Source organism: Pinus tabuliformis, chromosome 1_2, assembly GCF_031772625.1.
Source record: "Pinus tabuliformis cultivar Carrire ecotype Pingquan chromosome 1_2, CPIR1, whole genome shotgun sequence".
NCBI lineage: Eukaryota > Viridiplantae > Streptophyta > Pinopsida > Pinales > Pinaceae > Pinus > Pinus tabuliformis.
This window is the reverse complement of record NC_142298.1, coordinates 259,935,469-259,954,926: the sequence shown is the minus strand read 5'-3', so window position 1 is coordinate 259,954,926 and position 19,458 is coordinate 259,935,469.

Sequence of the window (19,458 nt, the reverse complement as noted above, 5' to 3'; positions counted from 1 at the left end):
ATTCAAGGACAAATTAAATTGGAATATTCTTGTTGCCACATTTCAACACTCCCTCTTAACAAGAAAGGGATATCTGCCACCTCGATCCTGTCTCTATGGAACTCGAATTTACACTTTGACAATGTCATTGTCAAAATGTCAGCATCTTTCTCCTCTATCGAAATATATTTCAGCAACATGATCCTCCCATCATCATCAGCTTCCTTTACCTTGTAAAGCCAACGAGAACTCACAACTCACTTGTTCTCTGATCTTGGAACCACATCCCAAACACTATTACGAACTATGGAGTCATACTCCTCCACCATAGCATCAACCCAAATCGGCTGTTGCACTGCTTCCTCAAAGGAAGATGGCTCGGTCTCAACGCATTCCCCAGCAAGGGCTATGTATCCAATGTACCTCTCAAGTGACCTCCTCTTTCTGCACTGAGAAGATGGTGCTCCCACATTCTCTCTCGCATCCTTCAACAATATGTCAGCTTCTCTTGTCTGCTTTTGTCCATCTCTAGAAGACTCTACTTGAGTGGATGTCTCCACTCTAGGAACCTTTGCATGTGATTGCTCCACATCAGTCTGAGGCTCCACCTCCTTAGGAACCAACAATTCCTTCACGGCTTGTAGTTGGAGCTCCATCTCAAGGGAAACTCGCATGGCCTTCTTCTCATCAAACTTGAGATCTCTGCGAACCACTGTCCTCTGACTAGTAGGCAAGTACACCCGATAATTGTGAGGTGTATCAGTGTACCCCACAAATATCCCCAACTCTATTGTCGGCTCAAGCTTCTTCCGTGCATCCTTTTTCACATGGAAATATACCGATGAGCCAAAGAACTTGAAGTGACCCACATCTGGTCTCTTACCAGAGAAAGCTTCCTCTGGTGTCTTCATCCCAAGTATGCGATGCGGGCTTCTATTCTGCAAATAAACCATTGTGTTGCATGCCTCAGCCCACAAGTGAAGTGGTAGGCCTAGGTCATGCAGCATTGCTCGTGTTGCCCCTACAATAGTTATGTTCTTCCTCTCGGCCACCCCATTCTGTTGTGGGTTATAAGGTGCCATCAACTCTCGTTTAATTCTTTCCCCTGCATAGAAGTCCTTAAACTCTTGAGAGACATATTCTCCACCGTTGTCGCTTCTCAAGGCCTTGATCTTCTTCCCTGACTCTTTCTCGACCAAAGCTTTGAACTCACAAAACTTTGTGAAAGTTTGGTCCTTCTTCTGCATGAAATAAATCAAGCATTTACAAGAATAGTCATCAATGAAAATCATATAATACCTTTGCTTCATTGTGGATGTCATCGAGAATGGTCCACACACATCAATATGAACTCGCTGTAAGATATCCTTTGCTCGACTGTCTCGATCATGAAAGGAATACTTGGTGTACTTTCCCAAGGTACAACCTTTTCATGTGTCAACTTGCTCAAGTTTACATTTGGGAAGTCCTGTAGATATCTACTACATTATCTTCAAAGCCCCATGATGCCACTGGCCCAACTGCCTATGCCACAACTTGCCAATGTCTTGGCTTTGCACCAATTCTGCTTTCGTACTCAATGTTGCACAATCATCTACCTCTATTTTATAAAGATTCTTCAACCGAATCCCTATCCTCTTGGTCTGACCCATGGCTATGTGTCTTAGGAACACCTTTCCTTTACTGAAGACAACATCGTAGCCTTTTTCCTCCAACATCGCAACAGATACCAAGTTCTTCTTCAATCCAGGAACATACTTCACATCTGTCAAGATGAGAGGAGCTCCATGATCCCTCCGAAAAGCAACCGTGCCCACTCCTAAAACACTCTACCGTCACCCATATCTATGCGCATCTTGAGGTCTTTCTCCTCCAAGGCACTGAATAAACTTTTATCACCGGTCATGTGGAATGACGCTACACTGTCAAGATACCAAACACAACCCATCATCGATGACACCATGCATGCGATGAGGGTAAAGTCCATTTCGAACTGAGAGGATAATGCCTCACCTTCTGATCCTTCCGAGGATCCCTTCTTGGACTTCTTTGATAGGCATTTAGTCGCATAATGTCCCATCTCGTGACAATTAAAGAATCTCACTTTAGACATGTCACCCTTCTTCCCTCCATGAGAAGAATTCGATTTGGAATGGGAAGCCTTCCCCTTCCCTTTCCTTGCCTTACTTGCTAAGGCCATATTTTCTTCATGATCATCCTTGAATGAAGAACCATCTCGTGTGCTCCTCCTGATCTCCTCCTGCATAAGATCCGACCACAGTCATTCCCAATCTAGCAGTTTCTCCCTTCCATTCACAAAGTCCTGGTAGAGAAGGCCAAGGAGAGTTAGGCTCACCATATCATCATCGAAAGTAGTTATTCCCACACTACCAAGATCATCTTTGTAGGTGGTGAGCTTGTTCAGATATGTGGAAATAGTATCGCCCTTCTCCATGTTGATTCTTTGAAGCTTATCCTTGAGCGCCAATTTTCTCTGGTCGCTACTGTTCTGGTAGAGGTCCTTCAATGTCTTCCACATTGAAAATGGAGTATCCTTCCCATGGAGACTCGAGACAATATGGTCTCGAACTCCCTCAAGGATGATCAGTCTCGCCTTCGCCACACATTTCTTCCACTCAGCCAACTCTTATGCATTAGTTGAAGCTGGCTTTTGGATTTCTTGATCAATGAATTCCTTCAAGTCATTGTCTTCTAATACAACCTCGATTCTATCTTTCCATGCTATGTAATTCGAGCTACCTTCCAAGGCATACTCGAGTCTCAAGCCATATAATGCCATTGGCCAACCTTGAAGTATGATATGAATTCCATTTGCACCTGTAACCCCGAACTTCAAACTTCGAATTCTCCTCTCAGTATACTATTCACAGCTCCGATACCATGTAGAAAATTTCTACAAATCTAGCTCTGATACCATGTAGAAAATCTGGTGTAGGTTAACCCAATAATGTAATATAAATCAAAGCAAAATACTATAACCTACTTTTACTATCAATTTGTGGAAGCTTAAAGATCGAGTTGAACAATATAACCAGAAGAAGAAGAATCAATCGCACAATACACATGAAAATACTTTGGGGAAAGCCTCAGCTAAAAACCCCACTCTATTGTATTATCATACATGTGGAAATACATAGGAATTATACAAATCCTTAGCTCTCACAACTAGCTCACTCTCAGTACAATCCTCACAGATGCTCGCAAGTAATCTTGGCTTCTCTCAAGCCTTCCTCTTTTCCCTCCAAGATCCTATTTCCTTACGTTGTTCCTCTAGGATGATTCACCTTCAACCAAGTGGAACACTCTCCCACACACTGTCAGAACTGCGCAATCCTCAAGGAATGATGCCTTGACTGCATGCATGAATTTTCTTTATAGGAAAACACATGCAATTGATAGTACAATGTCCTTGACATTTAACTTAACTGGGTCTTTCTCATAATAGACATGCATGAGTTTCTGATGAGGGAATCTTTGGTTAAGTGGAGTACACTAATTGAGTGCATGCATGCATCAACTGATTGTTAACTCACCGTTAGTTCCTCAAACAGTTCGGAACTAATTTAACTGGACTCAACTCAGTAAACTGAGTTAACTAATTACAAGTCAAATATAACTCAATCTTATCTCCTTAATTTAAGGGATAACTCTTGCGTGACTTCAGAAAGACTTCTAACTTGAATTTCTCCAACTAATTAAGTCAAAATAACTTACTAAATTATTTCCAAGTAGTTGTTAAGACTAAATTCGATTTCAATTCACAATTTAATTCAAGGACAAATTAAATTGGAATATTCTTGTTGCCATATTTCAACAATAAGGCACCATGGGATTTATGTGATCATTCAAAATTCATGTTGCTGATAATGGAGAGAAAAGTATGAACCAAGATGAAATGACGATATATTGAATACAAATAATCGTGAAACATTAATGATGTGGAGAGCTAATATAGATTGGCAACCCGTTCTGTCAAAGTGCATGATCACTAATTACGTAACAAAATATGCTGCAAAGTCTAAAAAAGGATTAGAAATATTTCATGACATTTTGATGCATGTTTCCTCTATTCAGAATCCAAATGAACCAAGAACATGTGCATATAGGAGTTTACTATGTTAATCCATTGTTGACAGAGAAATAAGTGCACAAGGGACATGTCATTTGCTTTTAGAGCTCCCTTTTTCTAGATGTAGTCGTCGATTTGTGGTTCTAAATGTTGATTTGAAGGTTTTCAAATAAGTGTATGTTGATACATATGATGCTAACAATGATAATTCTCTTATTGATGTATATACCAAGCGACCTACCCATCTTGAGCACCTGCCATTAATAGATGTGACAAAATCTTGGTCACACGACAAATGTCGACATGGGGATAAATGGAGAGAACGAAAGACTGAAACTATTGTACATGTGTTTCCTTGATATAATTCAATTCCTAATTGTGAATATGATAAATTTGTAGAATTTTGTTGGTCTGAGTTGGTATTATACAAGACCTTCCGTGATCTCCACTGAGATATAGATCACACATGTGATGAGATAGTGCATAACTGAGAAAAAATTCGATACAATCCATGGCATGTTGATCACAATACATTACCTCTAGTTAAAACAATTGAATATGATGAAGAAGAAGTTCCAAATCTACCTACAAATTCTAAGCAAAATGGGTGGTTGATCATTCGTGGATTGTATAAGAATACATTTATAAATTATAATGAGTTTGAGATGCTTGGACATAGGGATCATGATGTTATGCATAATTGGAGTGAAAATTTTGTGGATAGAGGAACTTCTAATTGTGCTACTCATTTCATACATCAGAAGAAAAAGTTGAATACAATTCATACTAACCAACATTTGAAGTCTTATTTGTTTGAAATTTTTGGAGTTAAACAAAGAAAATTATTTTATATTATCCTTGACCATTGAAGATCATGAGTTTATCCTTTACGTATGATAATCCAAGGAACTGCAGGTTCAAGAAAGTCTTATTTGATTGGAGCTATTAAAATATCCCTTGAGATTGAGGATCATCCTGAGAATAGTCCATTTTTTCTTTTGGCTCCTACAGGGGTTGTAACTTTCAACATATCTGAAACAACAATTCATTATGCACTTCAAATCCCAATCAAAGAGGTAACACATCTACAAGGAACACATTTAAAGACCTTCAAATATGAATTAATGCATATGAAATATATCCTAATAGATGAAATTAGTTTCATTGGGAGAAATCCATTAACAAACATTGACTCTATACTTTGCCAAGCTTTCTCAAAAAATGATAACACTTTTTTTTGTGGGAGGTCAGTTATATTGGTTGGTTATTTGGGACAGTTACCACATGTTATGGATAAACCTATATATGCATATGGAGGTCTTGCAAAATAATTATGGAATTCATTCACAACAATTGTGACCCTTATCATTGTGTTTCTATAAGATGGAAAAATCAATGAGAAAAAATGTTTTCGTAATTTGTTGGTGAATGTTAGGGATGAAATTCCAACCATGGAATATTAGAAGTTACTCATGACTCGTACACATAGTTCGTTCGATGTAAATTCCACAAAATAGTATTTTGATAAGGAAATACATTTGTTGCAATAAATGATGATGTAAAAAATCATAATAAGCATTGTTTACAAAACTTGAATTGTCCCGTTGCAGCGAGTGTTGCGACAAGAGGAAAATACAACAATTCCATGGAAGAAGATGAGGAATACATGGAAGTTAAGTCACTTATTGTAGTTGGAGCTCAAGTCATGCTTACATCAAACATATGGACTGATGTAGGTATTGTCAATGGTGCTCTTGGAGTTGTAGAAACAATTGTGTATAACCCTAGAATTTTATCTCCAGAACGACCTACACATGTTTGAGTATGATTTAATAATTATGTGGGAGTTCCATGGGATGATACATTCCCTCAAACAATTCTTATTACACCCATTGAAAAAGTTAACATAAAAAAATTCCTCTTAAACTTGCTCGGGGATTAACAATCCATAATTCACAAGGATTGACATTAAAGAAAGCTACTATTAATATTGGGAAGAAAGAGAGACAAGGTATGATGTTTACTACAATATCTCAAGTTAAAGATTTAAATGGTATACAATTTCAACCTCAATTTTCATATGATCGATATGAAAAGATGGAAAAAGTAGCAGGTGTTATATAGTATTTTGTTGCACTCCCTTTCTCATATCCTGAAGTGTCAAAATGATGAAAGATGCCAGGGTATTCATCATGAAACATGTTCGGATGCATCCTTGAAGAAAAGAAGAAGAATTTCCTAGAAATAATTGTCAAGAAACTTGTCAAAAACCTTGTTTTTTTAGGATGAACGTGTTTTGCATGACTAGTGACCCATGCTCGTAACTTGTTGCACTATATAGTCCTAGCGCTGGCAACATGACTTTTATCAGGAAATCTTGTGTTGAACCTCTTCAGACAATTTTTTGAAAAATGGAGGAGAATATTTTCTTACTAGAAGTCTCGAGAATGATGAGCTAGTTACAGGTGAATGAGGATTGGAACGAGACCTGCCATTCCTGATCCTTGATCATACTTTCATGGATATTTCCCTTGAGATGTGAAACTTCTCCCTTCTTTCAGGGATCCTCAACTCCCTCTCCTTCCCTCTAAATGAGATCCATCCTATCCACTATGGGTTGGTTATTGATTTTTTTCCTTCCTAATGTTGAACTATGCCCAAACGCTGCCCATTTTGCTAAGGAGGAAGGAGTGCTTGAAGGTTAAGTCTAGGACTTGGAAACTCACCTAAAGGAGGCTTCCAACATCAAGGCTTAAGTGGTTGTAATGATCTCTTTACCATCTATTAATCATATATTATGTGTTTGCTTTCCATAAATGTGTCAATTATTTCTCATTTAGTGTAAAACTCCTTGGTCTGTTACATGGTTTATATTGGAATGAATTCTACTATGTATGAATTTGTTGTCTCCGCGTCATCTTCCTTACAGGTATTCATCCATAGTGGTGAAGAGGAGATTTAGCTTGGAACTAAAGAATCAAGGACGACACCAACGGATGTTAGCATCATAGTGAGGTAGGTCATCTATCCTCCTTTATGTTTTTCTAGTATAAACTAGGAAAGTTTACATATATTTGTCTTCGTTTGTTGCTAGATCCTCCCATATGACTAGAGGGATTGTTCTATTTGCAGAAAGGATTGTCTGCAAAACAAAATGACGACTCCACTGGGGAGATTATAACCCTTCAAACCTCCTTTTATGTTTGGTCTTTTTTATTAGTTTGGACAACCTCCTAGTGATCTATAACTTAGGTTCATTATGGGTCCACATTCTAAGTAGTATGTTCTTTAGAGTGTCAAGTTCAAATCTTTCTTTGTGTTTCTTTTCACTTTCCTAAGTCTTTCTCGACCAATGTGTTTTCTCCATAAACATCCAAGATGTCAATGCTAATTTTGCCCAGTACAATCGCGCTTGTAACTCTATCTCACACTGTCTACCCGTATTGATCCATAAAAATCGAGAATTTTTAGGGTTTCTACCAAGAAGGTCTAGTGTGTCTTGATCTCTTAAATGTCCTCCTTCTCTGTGTGCATATAATTTTCCATTATTTTTTTTTATTTCTTATTGGTTTGCAAAAGTCCATCCCATTGTTTGAAGTAGCGAAAATAAATTTTGGTTGAGTCTTTAGTTATTTGGGTCAATTGAATTCACTGTTTGTTGCTTTTATGTGTTGAAAGAATATTGATTTTCTGTTGGTTAAAGCATTATTAGTTATTTTGGAAACCATAAAAGGAATGGAATTTTCATTTTCTTATCTTTCATCTCAAGGTTTACTTTCTAAATTGCATTAGATTACATTGTATCGAGGGTTAAGGCTAGGACTTGCAAACTCACCTAAAGGAGGCTTCCAACATCAAGGCTTAAGTGTTTGTAATGATCCCTTTACCATCTATTAATAATACATTATGTGTTTTTTTTGCATAAATGTGTCAATTATTGCTCATTTAGTGTAATACTCCTTGATCTATTACATGTTTTATATTGGAATGAAGTCTACTATGTATGAATTTGTTGTCTCCGCGTCATATTCCTTGCAGGTATTCATCCATAATGGTGAAGAGGAGATTTAGCTTGGAAACGTAAGAATCAAGGACGACACCAACGGATGTTAGCATCATAGTGAGGTAGGTCATCTATCCTCCTTTATGTTTTTCTGGTATAAACTAGGAAAGTTTACATATATTTGTCTTCGTTTGTTGCTAGATCCTCCCATAATAATGACTAGAGGGATTGTTCTATTTGTAGAAAGGATTGTCTGCAAAACAAAATGACAACTCCACTGGGGAGATTATAACCCTTCAAAGCTCCTTTTATGTTTGGTCTTTTTGATTAGTTTGGCCAAAGTCCTAGTTATATGTAACTTAGGTTCATTATGGGTCTACATTTTGAGTAGTAAGTTCTTTAGAGTGTCAAGTTCATATCTCTCTTTTTGTTTCTTTTAACTTTCCTAAGTCTTTCTTGACCAACGCATTTTCTCTAGAAACATCCACGATGTCAGCGCTGATTTTTCCCAGTAAAATCATGCTTGTATCTCTATCTCACACTGTCTACCTGCATTGATCCATAAAAATCGAGAATTTTTAGGGTTTGTACCAAAAAGGTCTAGTGTGTCTTGATCTCTTAAATGTCCTCCTTCTCTGTGTGCATATCATTTTCCATTAATTTTGTTGATTTCTTATTAATTTGCAAAATTCCATCCCATTGTTTGAAGGTAGTGAAAATAAATTTTGGTTGAGTCTTTAGTTCTTTGGGTCAATTGAATTTATTGTTTGTTTCTTTTATGTGTGGAAATAATACTGATTTTCTGTTGGTTAAAGCATTATTAGTTCTTTTGGAAACCATAGGAGAAATGGCATTTTCATTTGCTTAGCTTTCATCTCAAGGTTTACTTTTCGAAATTGCATTAGATTACATTGTAGAAAAGTCATTTTAGGGATTATCATTGAGCATAGATCACATTGCTTAGTGTTGAAAGATGAAAGTGTGTTCTCATTCATTGAAAAGAAAAAGTGAAAACATTCATGTAGGTGCATTTTTGTGAAATGAAATTCATTTACTTTTGGTGGGTGCATTGGAATAATGAAAGTGAAAGATCTAGTTATGCAGCTTTGTTTGTTGCATACTTGGTTGTTGTATAAATGTTTGAACTTCTTCCCTACACTAGATAACTTTGATTGAAATGAAAAGAATCATTTTTCCATATTAGTTGCATCCTAGGTGTGTTCAGGTGACATTGATTTTTGAGCCTTGAAATCGAAACTTAATTTAAGATCAACTTTAAAATTTACCTCAATTAACATAAGGAGAATTTGGAACATTAACGAAAACATCTTGAGGTCTAGGCTAGAGACATGTTCCAGCGTCGTTAAAGGTAGGAGTTGTCGTTGTTTTCCAACGTTGCATCCCGGGGTTGAAATCTCATTCCACGTACGAAAGTGTATAGGGTTGTTCTCCAGTACTTTTGGGTATATCGAAGGCGCTCTACGCATGGTAAGTATATGGGAATGATCTCATTAAATGGTTACAAATTAGATAACACTACTACAAACTGCACTCCCACGTATCATCACATATATTTTGGGAGTCCCCAATAGGTTGCTATCCAACCATAGGTAATCGAGTCTACCGCCTTGTATACCATGATACACCGAACAAAACATTTGGGGATATTGGTTGTCGTCTGTTAAGTCCTTGGTTCGCCAAAGTGTATATTGCAGTTCATGGTTGCTTGGTAAACTTTCATGCCTTGTTACCCCTTTTTGATTTATTTTTTGTTGATTTCTAAAATCAGTTGACCACGGAATAACATCCTACCTGTGAAACAACTCCTTTTGTCCTCAAAATGAATGGTTAATTGTAAAATCAAAATTAAGGAAGAAGTAGTCACCAACACATGATTAGTGATTTATTTTTTGAAAAGACATCACAAAAGAACCACAATGAGTCCAAAACAAGATGCTAGATTCAACACATAATATCTATGGAGATGCTAATGCACCTGATTCACCTAGAGTTGTAGGTTCTGATATTGTTGAGCCTGAACCCCTTGAGAACCAAGGTGTTGAAATTGGTCTCATCCTAAGTATCCAACCCATTGCTTCTCGACCGTTGCCTCAAGATTTGCTCGCCTCATCTTAGGAATCTCCTTCGTCTAGTCCTCAACCTACTTCGAAGTTTTTACTTTCTCCTCCCAATCCACTCTTTGAATCAGATCATGTATATTTATCACCTCCGCATCCATATAGTCCTTTTGATACTCCTAACGTACCTTTGAGTCCTTCTCCCAGATCGACTCAAGTTCCAATCCGAGAACTGTCCCCAAACATGGCGACAAATTGTGATAACCCGCCTGTAGAGTCAACACCCCAGGGTGTTCCTGTGGAAACCTCGGGAACCCGTATTCAAAGTCTTGAAGTTGATCCTATATTACTTCTTCCTCCTGAAAATTTCCCTTATGTTTTCGTTCCCTACCATCTGACGAGTGGGCCAAGTACACCTCCTGCTTACAGTGCACCCTTGGTCCCATTGGGTTATAACTCTCTCGGCGATGCTTTTTACGACACTTCTAGTGCAACTTCACTGTTTCATAAACCCATTTGGTTATCTTGTGTTTCTCCTACTACTAGCTCGTTTGTTCTAAATGTGCTAGTAACTGCACATACCCCTACCCAACCTGCATTGAATTCTCAACCTACAATGATGGTAGGTGAAACGCATGTTCCTCTTGATTTTTCTACTCCTCCTATTGCAGCCACAGTAACTTTGGTCCCCGCTCTGAGTGGAAAACCTACAAGTTCATATGTTTCACTGTCTGGGGGGAAACTACCTCTGCCCTACGTACCTCCTACTTCTAGTGGAAACTATGCACCCCCTCCTCCCACATCGGGGTAAAATCAACCTACTAGTGTTGTTTCTAACCCAGGTGGAATGCCATTTCCACATGTATCAGGTACCGTCACGGGTCCCCCTTGCAAGTTCACCAAGTCCCTTTGACTCAACCTTCCTACCAACAACCATATGTTCCTACTTGGTTGAAGGTGAATCATCCCAAAGGAACAGCGCAAGGAAATGGGAGCTTGGAGGGTAGAGAGGAAGGCTTGAGAGAAGCTAAGATTTCCTGTGAGAATCCGTGAGGATTGTACTGAGAGTTGGCTAGCTATGAGAGCTAAGCTTTGTATAATTCCTATGTATTTCCACCTGTATGATAATACAATAGAGTGGGGTTTTTAGCTGAGGCTTTCCCCAAAGTATTTTCATGTGTATTGTGTGATTGATTCTTCTTCTTCTGGTTATACTGTTCAACTCGATATTTAAGCTTCCGCAAATGATAGTAGAAGTAGGTTATAATATTCTGCTTTGATTTATATTGCATTATCGGGTTAACCTACACTAGATTTTCTACACTTATATCGACATACCAATCTTCCTGCCTTCTTGCGTAGGCAATATTTCTCATTGCAAGTGATGTGACGCTCAACACAATTTAAAAGTTCTTTATAATCAATCATAGGATCATATTGAAATATTTGTTATGTGTCCTTTAAGCAAGCGTGATCATCAACATTGAGCCTAACTTGAAGATTTATTTGATGGTGTTCACGTGGATTCATTACATGTACACATTTATCAAAATATTCTTTAGCAAGCCTAACTTGTGTAGGATCATCCAAATTCAATTTTTCCATCTTAGGAGAATTTTTTAACCATAGAAATCTATACACATGGATATCCACAATGTTGTCATTCATAGCGAAGCCAAAAATCTATAGCTTGATGAAAACACTCAAAAATTTCATCTCGAAACATCGTAAGCCTTAAATGCATCTATTGTGCTGCAACATGGGGATTATCAATTACATTTTTACGTCTCCACTTCCTTTCTTCCCCTGGATCTACAGGAATTTTACCACGCATTAATTTATGCAAATCTAGCCATTGCATATTTGTTGCACTTAATGTGAAGAATATTGTTGGTAATCTAATTTGTTGAATCAAGTGAGATAACTCAGCACAACATTTTCTCTAATATGCACGTGTACCTCTTAGTATAGTTCCAAATCACATTAATCTTTCTGCAAGTTGTGATTCTGGAACATTTTGCAGATACTCTCGCAACTCCTCCATTGTTGTAGGTAGATTTGTCATATTCTTCTTTACAAAAACTACAGAAGAAGCTTGATCACGATGTCTCATAATGATATTAAGTAAGAATTATCTAAAGTGTGGGTGCCTTCCAAACTTGTTGTCACAATATCTACGAAGATGTTTTGCATACTCATGAAGATAGACGTTTCTCCTTAAGGTTATTTTCCCAAGCTCAATTAAGTTCAATCTCTCATGGTAGATTCGGAATCTTTGTTGCAAAAGAATATGTATTTAAGCCTTCTAATAAATCAGCAATCCTAGATTCCCTCTCAAACATTGCAAATTCAGTGACATTGTCTATCTCTGGTAAAGTAAAAAAATAATCATATGTGATGCATCTGTTGCAATTTCAGGTAACTCATCCAATGCATTATAATCAACTCAAACATCATGATAATATGCATCATTTTGAATCTTATATAATAATGAATCCAATACCCTTTGTTTCTGATTGTAAAATCATAACTTGATTCTTGGTGACCCTTTTTCAGCGCAACAGTCATCAAATCTAATTCTTAAATATGGCAAGGTAATGTGAGGGCAACATTTTTAACTTCTTATGGGAAACTATTGGTGTGTCTTCTATATTTTTATTGTCCACCTATTAAGTACATAACTTGCAAAATTGGACTTGCACGTACTATTAACATATCTTCAACTTTTGTGAGCACTTTAAGGACTTGAGGTTGCTTTCTTGGATCCATATATTATCAAATGAAAATCTATGATGATTATCTACCCTTCCACATCTCATGCATATTGAACCTGTATTTGTATTGAACACTTGAATTCCAACATATGATTCCTCACACACATGACAGATTTGAACATCAACCGATCAATCAATCCTATCACGAAATCTTCGATGTGCAATATGTTAGAAAATCAGAAAGGAAGAAATATTGTCTTATGTTGATAATTACTTGTGATGTTCTTATGTTCATAGTATCTTTATTATTTTATTCTTTTATCTTTGTTTCATCAAGAAATTATCAAAAGAAAAACATGAAGATCATGGACACCAGAAGGTGAACAGCCAAAGCTAAAACCTATATATAGGGGAAAACCTAGTTAAGAACTCTTCCTTCATTAATTCAAATTAAGGTGGACCAAGACCCTAGATGAATTGACCTTCCTCCTCCACCAAGTCAGCCTTCCAAGATAGTAGTCTTCTTCTTATCTACCAGCTTCTTCCCAACAAAAATCTAGCAATTCAACTTCCAGTTGCAGAATTTCGACCCCCAGTAGCATAATTCCGACCCCCAATAGCAGAATTTTGACCCCCTTTCAACAACTACACAGCTTCACACGTGTGGGAAAGAGAGAAATTTTTTACCTTTTATGCTTGAGAGAGACCTTCTTTTTTATCCATCTTCTCCTTCTTCCTTGAAATTCACACTTTTTCTAGAGCCAAAATTTACATATCGCACTAGTTGTGAGTGAGTGACAAACGAGGTCAAGTTGTTGCCTTTATATAATGATTTTATTGCCCAAATTTAGGTTGACTTGTCCATTTCGAGGTCGATGTGGTGGAGGAGGCCTCAAAGGCTAATTTTAATATAAAATAAATTTCTTTCTTGACAAATAATTCATAGAAGGGTTCTTTACATTATGACATGGACAAGGACACTTAACACAAATCCTAGAAGCCTGCAATCGAGTATTTTGACTTAAAATTAATTGACCCAAGAATGAAACTCATGCTTTAATAAGTCAATTTTAATAATAATAAATTTTCATTTTATTTCTTTTGACAAATACAATATATTTTGATTTAAATACATTTATGAAGATTGAGCCTAGTTACATTCTTCAACACTCCCTCTTAACTAGGGAGGTATTCAGAATTACAACCATATAGAGGTACATGGAAGATCTCCTATATGAACTACGAAGAGTTCAGGCACACTCTGTGCCATGGACTAAATACCTAACCAAGGTTATCTATCTTGGTAGGATTAAGATGGACTAAAGCTTTCAGCCAGTCTAAGTGCCATCAGGCTTACTAACTAACCATCGTGTGTATCCAAGGTGAGAGCTCCAAGACCAACACCACCCTCCCTTTTCAGGATCTATACATCAACACACAGGTCGGCCAAATGTCTTCCCAAGCATCAGCCATTAGATGCTTCAACTCTCGATTAATAAACTATATATATCCATTTGTCCAAGCATTCTTCTCAAGTGTTCATCCTTCTTTATGGAGAGATTTACTTGTACAAACCCCAATTAGAAATAAAATATCAAACACATATATAAGTAAACACAAACCTTCACAATCCTCAATAATCATGGTCCTCCTTTCATCATCAAATTATTCATATATAATTTGTCGGAAGTTTTCTTCTTCTTTTATTTCTTCAGCAACACCAAATACATCCTCAGATCTTCTCAAGTCTTTTGTTTGCAACTTCATATTCATCAATAGTACTTTTGCTTACTTCAAGGTATTCATTGTCATAATATGCCCTCCCTCTTAACCGGGGATATATACCCTTTCTTCTATCCAGACTCCCTCTTAACTTAGGGAGATCATATACTTTCTTCTTCTATAACATCAAAGAAGCTTCAACCTTTCATAACTTCATCAAGATCATATTGATCATGCTCATACATACATCATGTATACCTGCAAAATTTTAATAGCAAGTACAACCAAATACAAATAAATATATATATATATATATATATATATATATATATATATATATATATATATATATATATATATATAGCATGAAGTTAATCATATTACTGTAATGGAAGCATTTAAAATTTAGACACCTAGAGTTAGTTAGGTTCATGCTGCAAAAGTTGCATACCCTCCCTTTTGCTATGGTTTTGTCATAAACCCTAGACTATATTAGCAATTCAATAAAGATATCATTCTTATTGTATCTAGGACTTCAATATTACTTTATGTTGATGGTACTGGAAATTCGTCAACCAAGGGGTCTCCCCAATGTGAAGTCCCAATTAGACCTCACATTGTTTGGAGTAGGAGCCCCATCTGAAATATCAGCCCAGTTGATATATATCTTAAAGGTATGCCTTGGCTCTAACTGTCAGCAAGAGAGAGGGATGCAATGGTGTCTTCAAAAAGAAAGAAGGTGTGCCTGTTGAGTGTTCAGTTGAAAATGTGTCAACGTTCTTCTACTGCGGAGAGAGGAGAAAAGTGACCCTCTAAGTGAGAGGTAATAGTACCACCCAAAAAGAGACAACCATGAACCGGAAGGATCCGTCTAACATCGAGTGAAATAGTCCACAGAGGATGCGACAGTCAATACAACCAACAACTAAGGAAAGATTTGTCTAATGTCCTCTAGAATAGTCTACAAGGATGGGACATCAATAACAACCATTACAACACATTATCAATAAGATAAGTACTAAAATTAACGAAATAGTTCAACTACCTTAACACATGTGAAAGAAAACATGAAATACAAACATAGGCAGAATAGTCTTACAAACATTCATTTTCCATGCAAGAAGAACATGTTGGCTTTAAAGGCTTTTTTTATTAAGTAAAAGTTCCAAGACACATGTTTACAATGTACATCACTAGCTCCAATAGTGGAGCATTGGAGCCACTCCTTCCTCCTCAAAAGAACTAATTTCTTTCTCTAATGCCTTGCGGGAGGAGCCAAGGTGAAAATTCATTTTCTCATACAATGAGGGAGTATATATAACCAAGGGTGACTCTTTGACTACACTCATGATTGTTTGACTTCCTATGCCTTTTAAACTTACATGACTCTTTACATTTCATGTGTGTCCTTTGGACTTCCACTTTACAATATACATGATCCACAATAGTGATCTGGCATATGACCACTCATGACATGACACTGCTGACATGGACTGCTTGATGACGTGGCAATGTCAAGTCATTGATGTTGCTAAGTTCTGGATGTCTTCTTGAAGATTCTTGCTCTCCACCTCCGCATGGTTTGGTGATGCAGAATCTTCAATGATCCATGTCTTGGATAGTGGTCGCAAACTAGTGTCCCTTCACTTTCTCTTGATCGATCAACTTGTAAGTTCAGCTACAAGAGAATCTTTAGGCGTGCTTCCCTCTTTCTTCTCCTTCTCTGCCATCTTTCCATGACATGATAAGGTATATGTTCCTACAATTCACTCATGATGAGACGACATCAATCTGAAAACCCTCTAGTCTAATATGATGCATTCTGATCGACCAACTAAACCTAAAACAAGCGACAAGTTGGGAAGAGGGCCTCGGTGACTGCGTAGTACACAATCCCAGAAGCTAGGGGAAGAGCTTGATCTTTTAGACTGCATAGTGGGCAGCCCAGTCAGGCCTAAGGGACAAGAATGTGCAGTTTCTAGAGCCAGTGGGGACACGCTGAAGGAATGAACACTGGGAGAGCCAACTGCGTACTTTTTTGAGTCAAGGGAGGTTGGGCTACTGTGCAGATGTGAATTTCAAGGACTCATGGGCTGAGATTGAGGCTTGAGGATGCAAAGTGCGCATTTTAAGCTGGCTGGGGACGTGACTGCTCAATTCTGGAGGTCAATATCAGAGCTTGGGCATAGAATCTGTGCAGTGCAGCAGTCTTGGGAGACATGAACTATGAATTTTGGAGTGTCAAGCAACAAGGTCACAACTAGAGGACTGGGACTACGTAGCGCGTGGCTCAAGAGAGGCCCGAAGAGGCTAGGTTGCTCGATCATGAAGTTTTACTGAAAGTGGTTGTGCGGGATCAGTGAGGTAGGTGATAAATTGTGATGAACCTTAACTGTGATCACACACTTATAATATTTTAGTGACATGACAACATAGATCATCTGAACATATGAACAAAACATTTCCCTCCGTGCGACATTTTATGACAAGGTACAACTAGTGCGACAATTAATATATATTTTGGGACGATCGTGACGACACTTGTGCGACAGTGCTTAGAACTTTGTGAATGAGTGTGAGAGATGTTTACATAGTTAGAAAAACTCATATACACAAAGACGGACCTTTGAAACCATCAGAATAGGCTTGTACGCATTGTCCGACAACCAAACATGCCAAAATATGAAAGTTTACCCAACATGCAAAAGGGAACAAAACAGTACAAGAAAGTTCATGAAATAAGCTCTAATGTTTGCGACAAACATGTACAAGACCAAGGAAGGCTCTGAAATTGAGTGTAAGCCAACATTTTGGAGGGTGTTGCAATAGCTACAACACTTGGCGACGCACTGGTTGAAACACCAGCTAGTTTTTCACACTCCTGATTTTCGCAAAACACACAAACAATGTGAAAATCAAGAGGGTGAGAAACTCGCTGGTGGAGCAAAGTGATCGAGCGGGACATGGTACAAAGAGTCATGGCATGTAGATGATAGAGGATAATAGAAATCTAGATTAGATTCGAAACTAGAACTATGAATAGTGACAACATCTTGCAGAATGGGGGAGTTAGTCTTCACCGTAGGCTCCACGAGCCATTCTGGAATTTCCTCCATTGAATCTGAATCATGAAAAGCAGAAGCAGAATGAGAAGATGGATTAGGAAGTTTCTTTTCAAATTTCCCAACTTTATAACCTCTGTAAGGAGGCACCCGCGTCAGGACTGGAAAAGGAGGACAAGGGACAACATGGGCAGAATATTACTCTGAAATTTGTGTTGTCTCATTATTCATAAGAGTTGGGGGAGTAGGAAAATTAGGGGGTTCAAGTTCACCGTGTAAAGAGATAAGAACCAAACACTCAAACTCTTACTTCAAGAAGTCTTGATTCGTTTCCTTTTTAGGAATTTCACAACAAAGGTGAAGGAATCGATCAACAAAATCCTCAACTGACTCATTAGGCTTCATTCTTAAGAGGTTGATTCTTTTACAAACATCTTGGTAATTATACCTATCAAAGGCTTTATGAAGCTCCCCAAGGAAATGACGAATGGAATTGATGGAAGCAAGTGGGAAGGTATGGCACCGTCTATTAACATGACCTTCAAGAGTGAGGAAGAAAAGAACAAAAGCAAACTCTTCATCATTGATTTCGTAAGATTCACAAAAATTAAGAAAATCATAAATGTGCTCGGCTATGGATTTTCCATCCTCACCATCAAACTCTAAATGGGACAAGTGATAGAGAGTCTCATCGAGGATTGAGATTTGATAAAGGGAAAAATTAGAAAACACCCCGGGAGTAAGATTTGAGGGTGAACCATTTTAGATAAGAGATTCAAACCAAATTCAATGAGCTCATATTTTCATCTATCCCTCCTTCTAGTGCCACTATTACGGTGTTGGAAATCCATTAACCAATGGTTCTCCCTGATGTGAAGTCATAATTAGACCTCACACCCTTTGGAGTAGAATTCCCATATGGAATAACGGCCTGGTTGCCATATATCTTAAAGGTATTCCTTGGCTCTAACTGCCAACAAGAGAAATGGATACAATGGTGTCTTCGAAAAGAAAGATGTGCCTGGTGGGTGTTCAGTTGCAAATGTGTCAAGGTTCTTCTATTGCAAAGAGAGGAAAAAAGTGAGCCTCTAAGTGAATTGTAATAGTGCCATCCAAGAAGAGACACACATGAACCTGAAAGATTCGTCTAACATCCAGCGGAATAGTCCACAGAGGATGTGACGGTCATTAAAACCAACAACTAAGGAAAGTTATGTCTAATATCTTGCAAAATAGTCTACAAGGATGGGACAGTAATAACAACCATTAAAACACATTCTCAATAAGATAAGTACTAAAACAACTTAAATAGTTCAACTATCTTAGCACATGTGAAAGAAAACATCAAATACAAACATTTACAAAATAGTTTTACAAACATTCATAATCCATGCATGAAGAACATGTTGACCTTAAGGCTTATGTTATTAAGTAAAAGTTCCAAGACACATGTTTACAATTTACATCACTATCTCCAGCAGTGGAGCGTTGGAGCCACTCCTTTCTCCTCAAAAGAATTGATATGTCTATCTAATGCCTTGCGGGAGGAGCCAAGGTGAAGATGTATTTGCTCATACAATGAGGGAGTATATATAACCAAGGTGACACTTTGACTACCTTCAAGATTGTTTGACTTACTATGATTTTTCAACTTACATGACTCTTTACATTTCATGTGTGTTCTTTGGACTTCCACTTTACCATACATTTTGAATACAATATGTGTGATCCACAATAGTGATGTGCCATATGACCACTCATGACATGACATAACATGACACTGCTGGCATGGACTGCTTGATGATGTGGC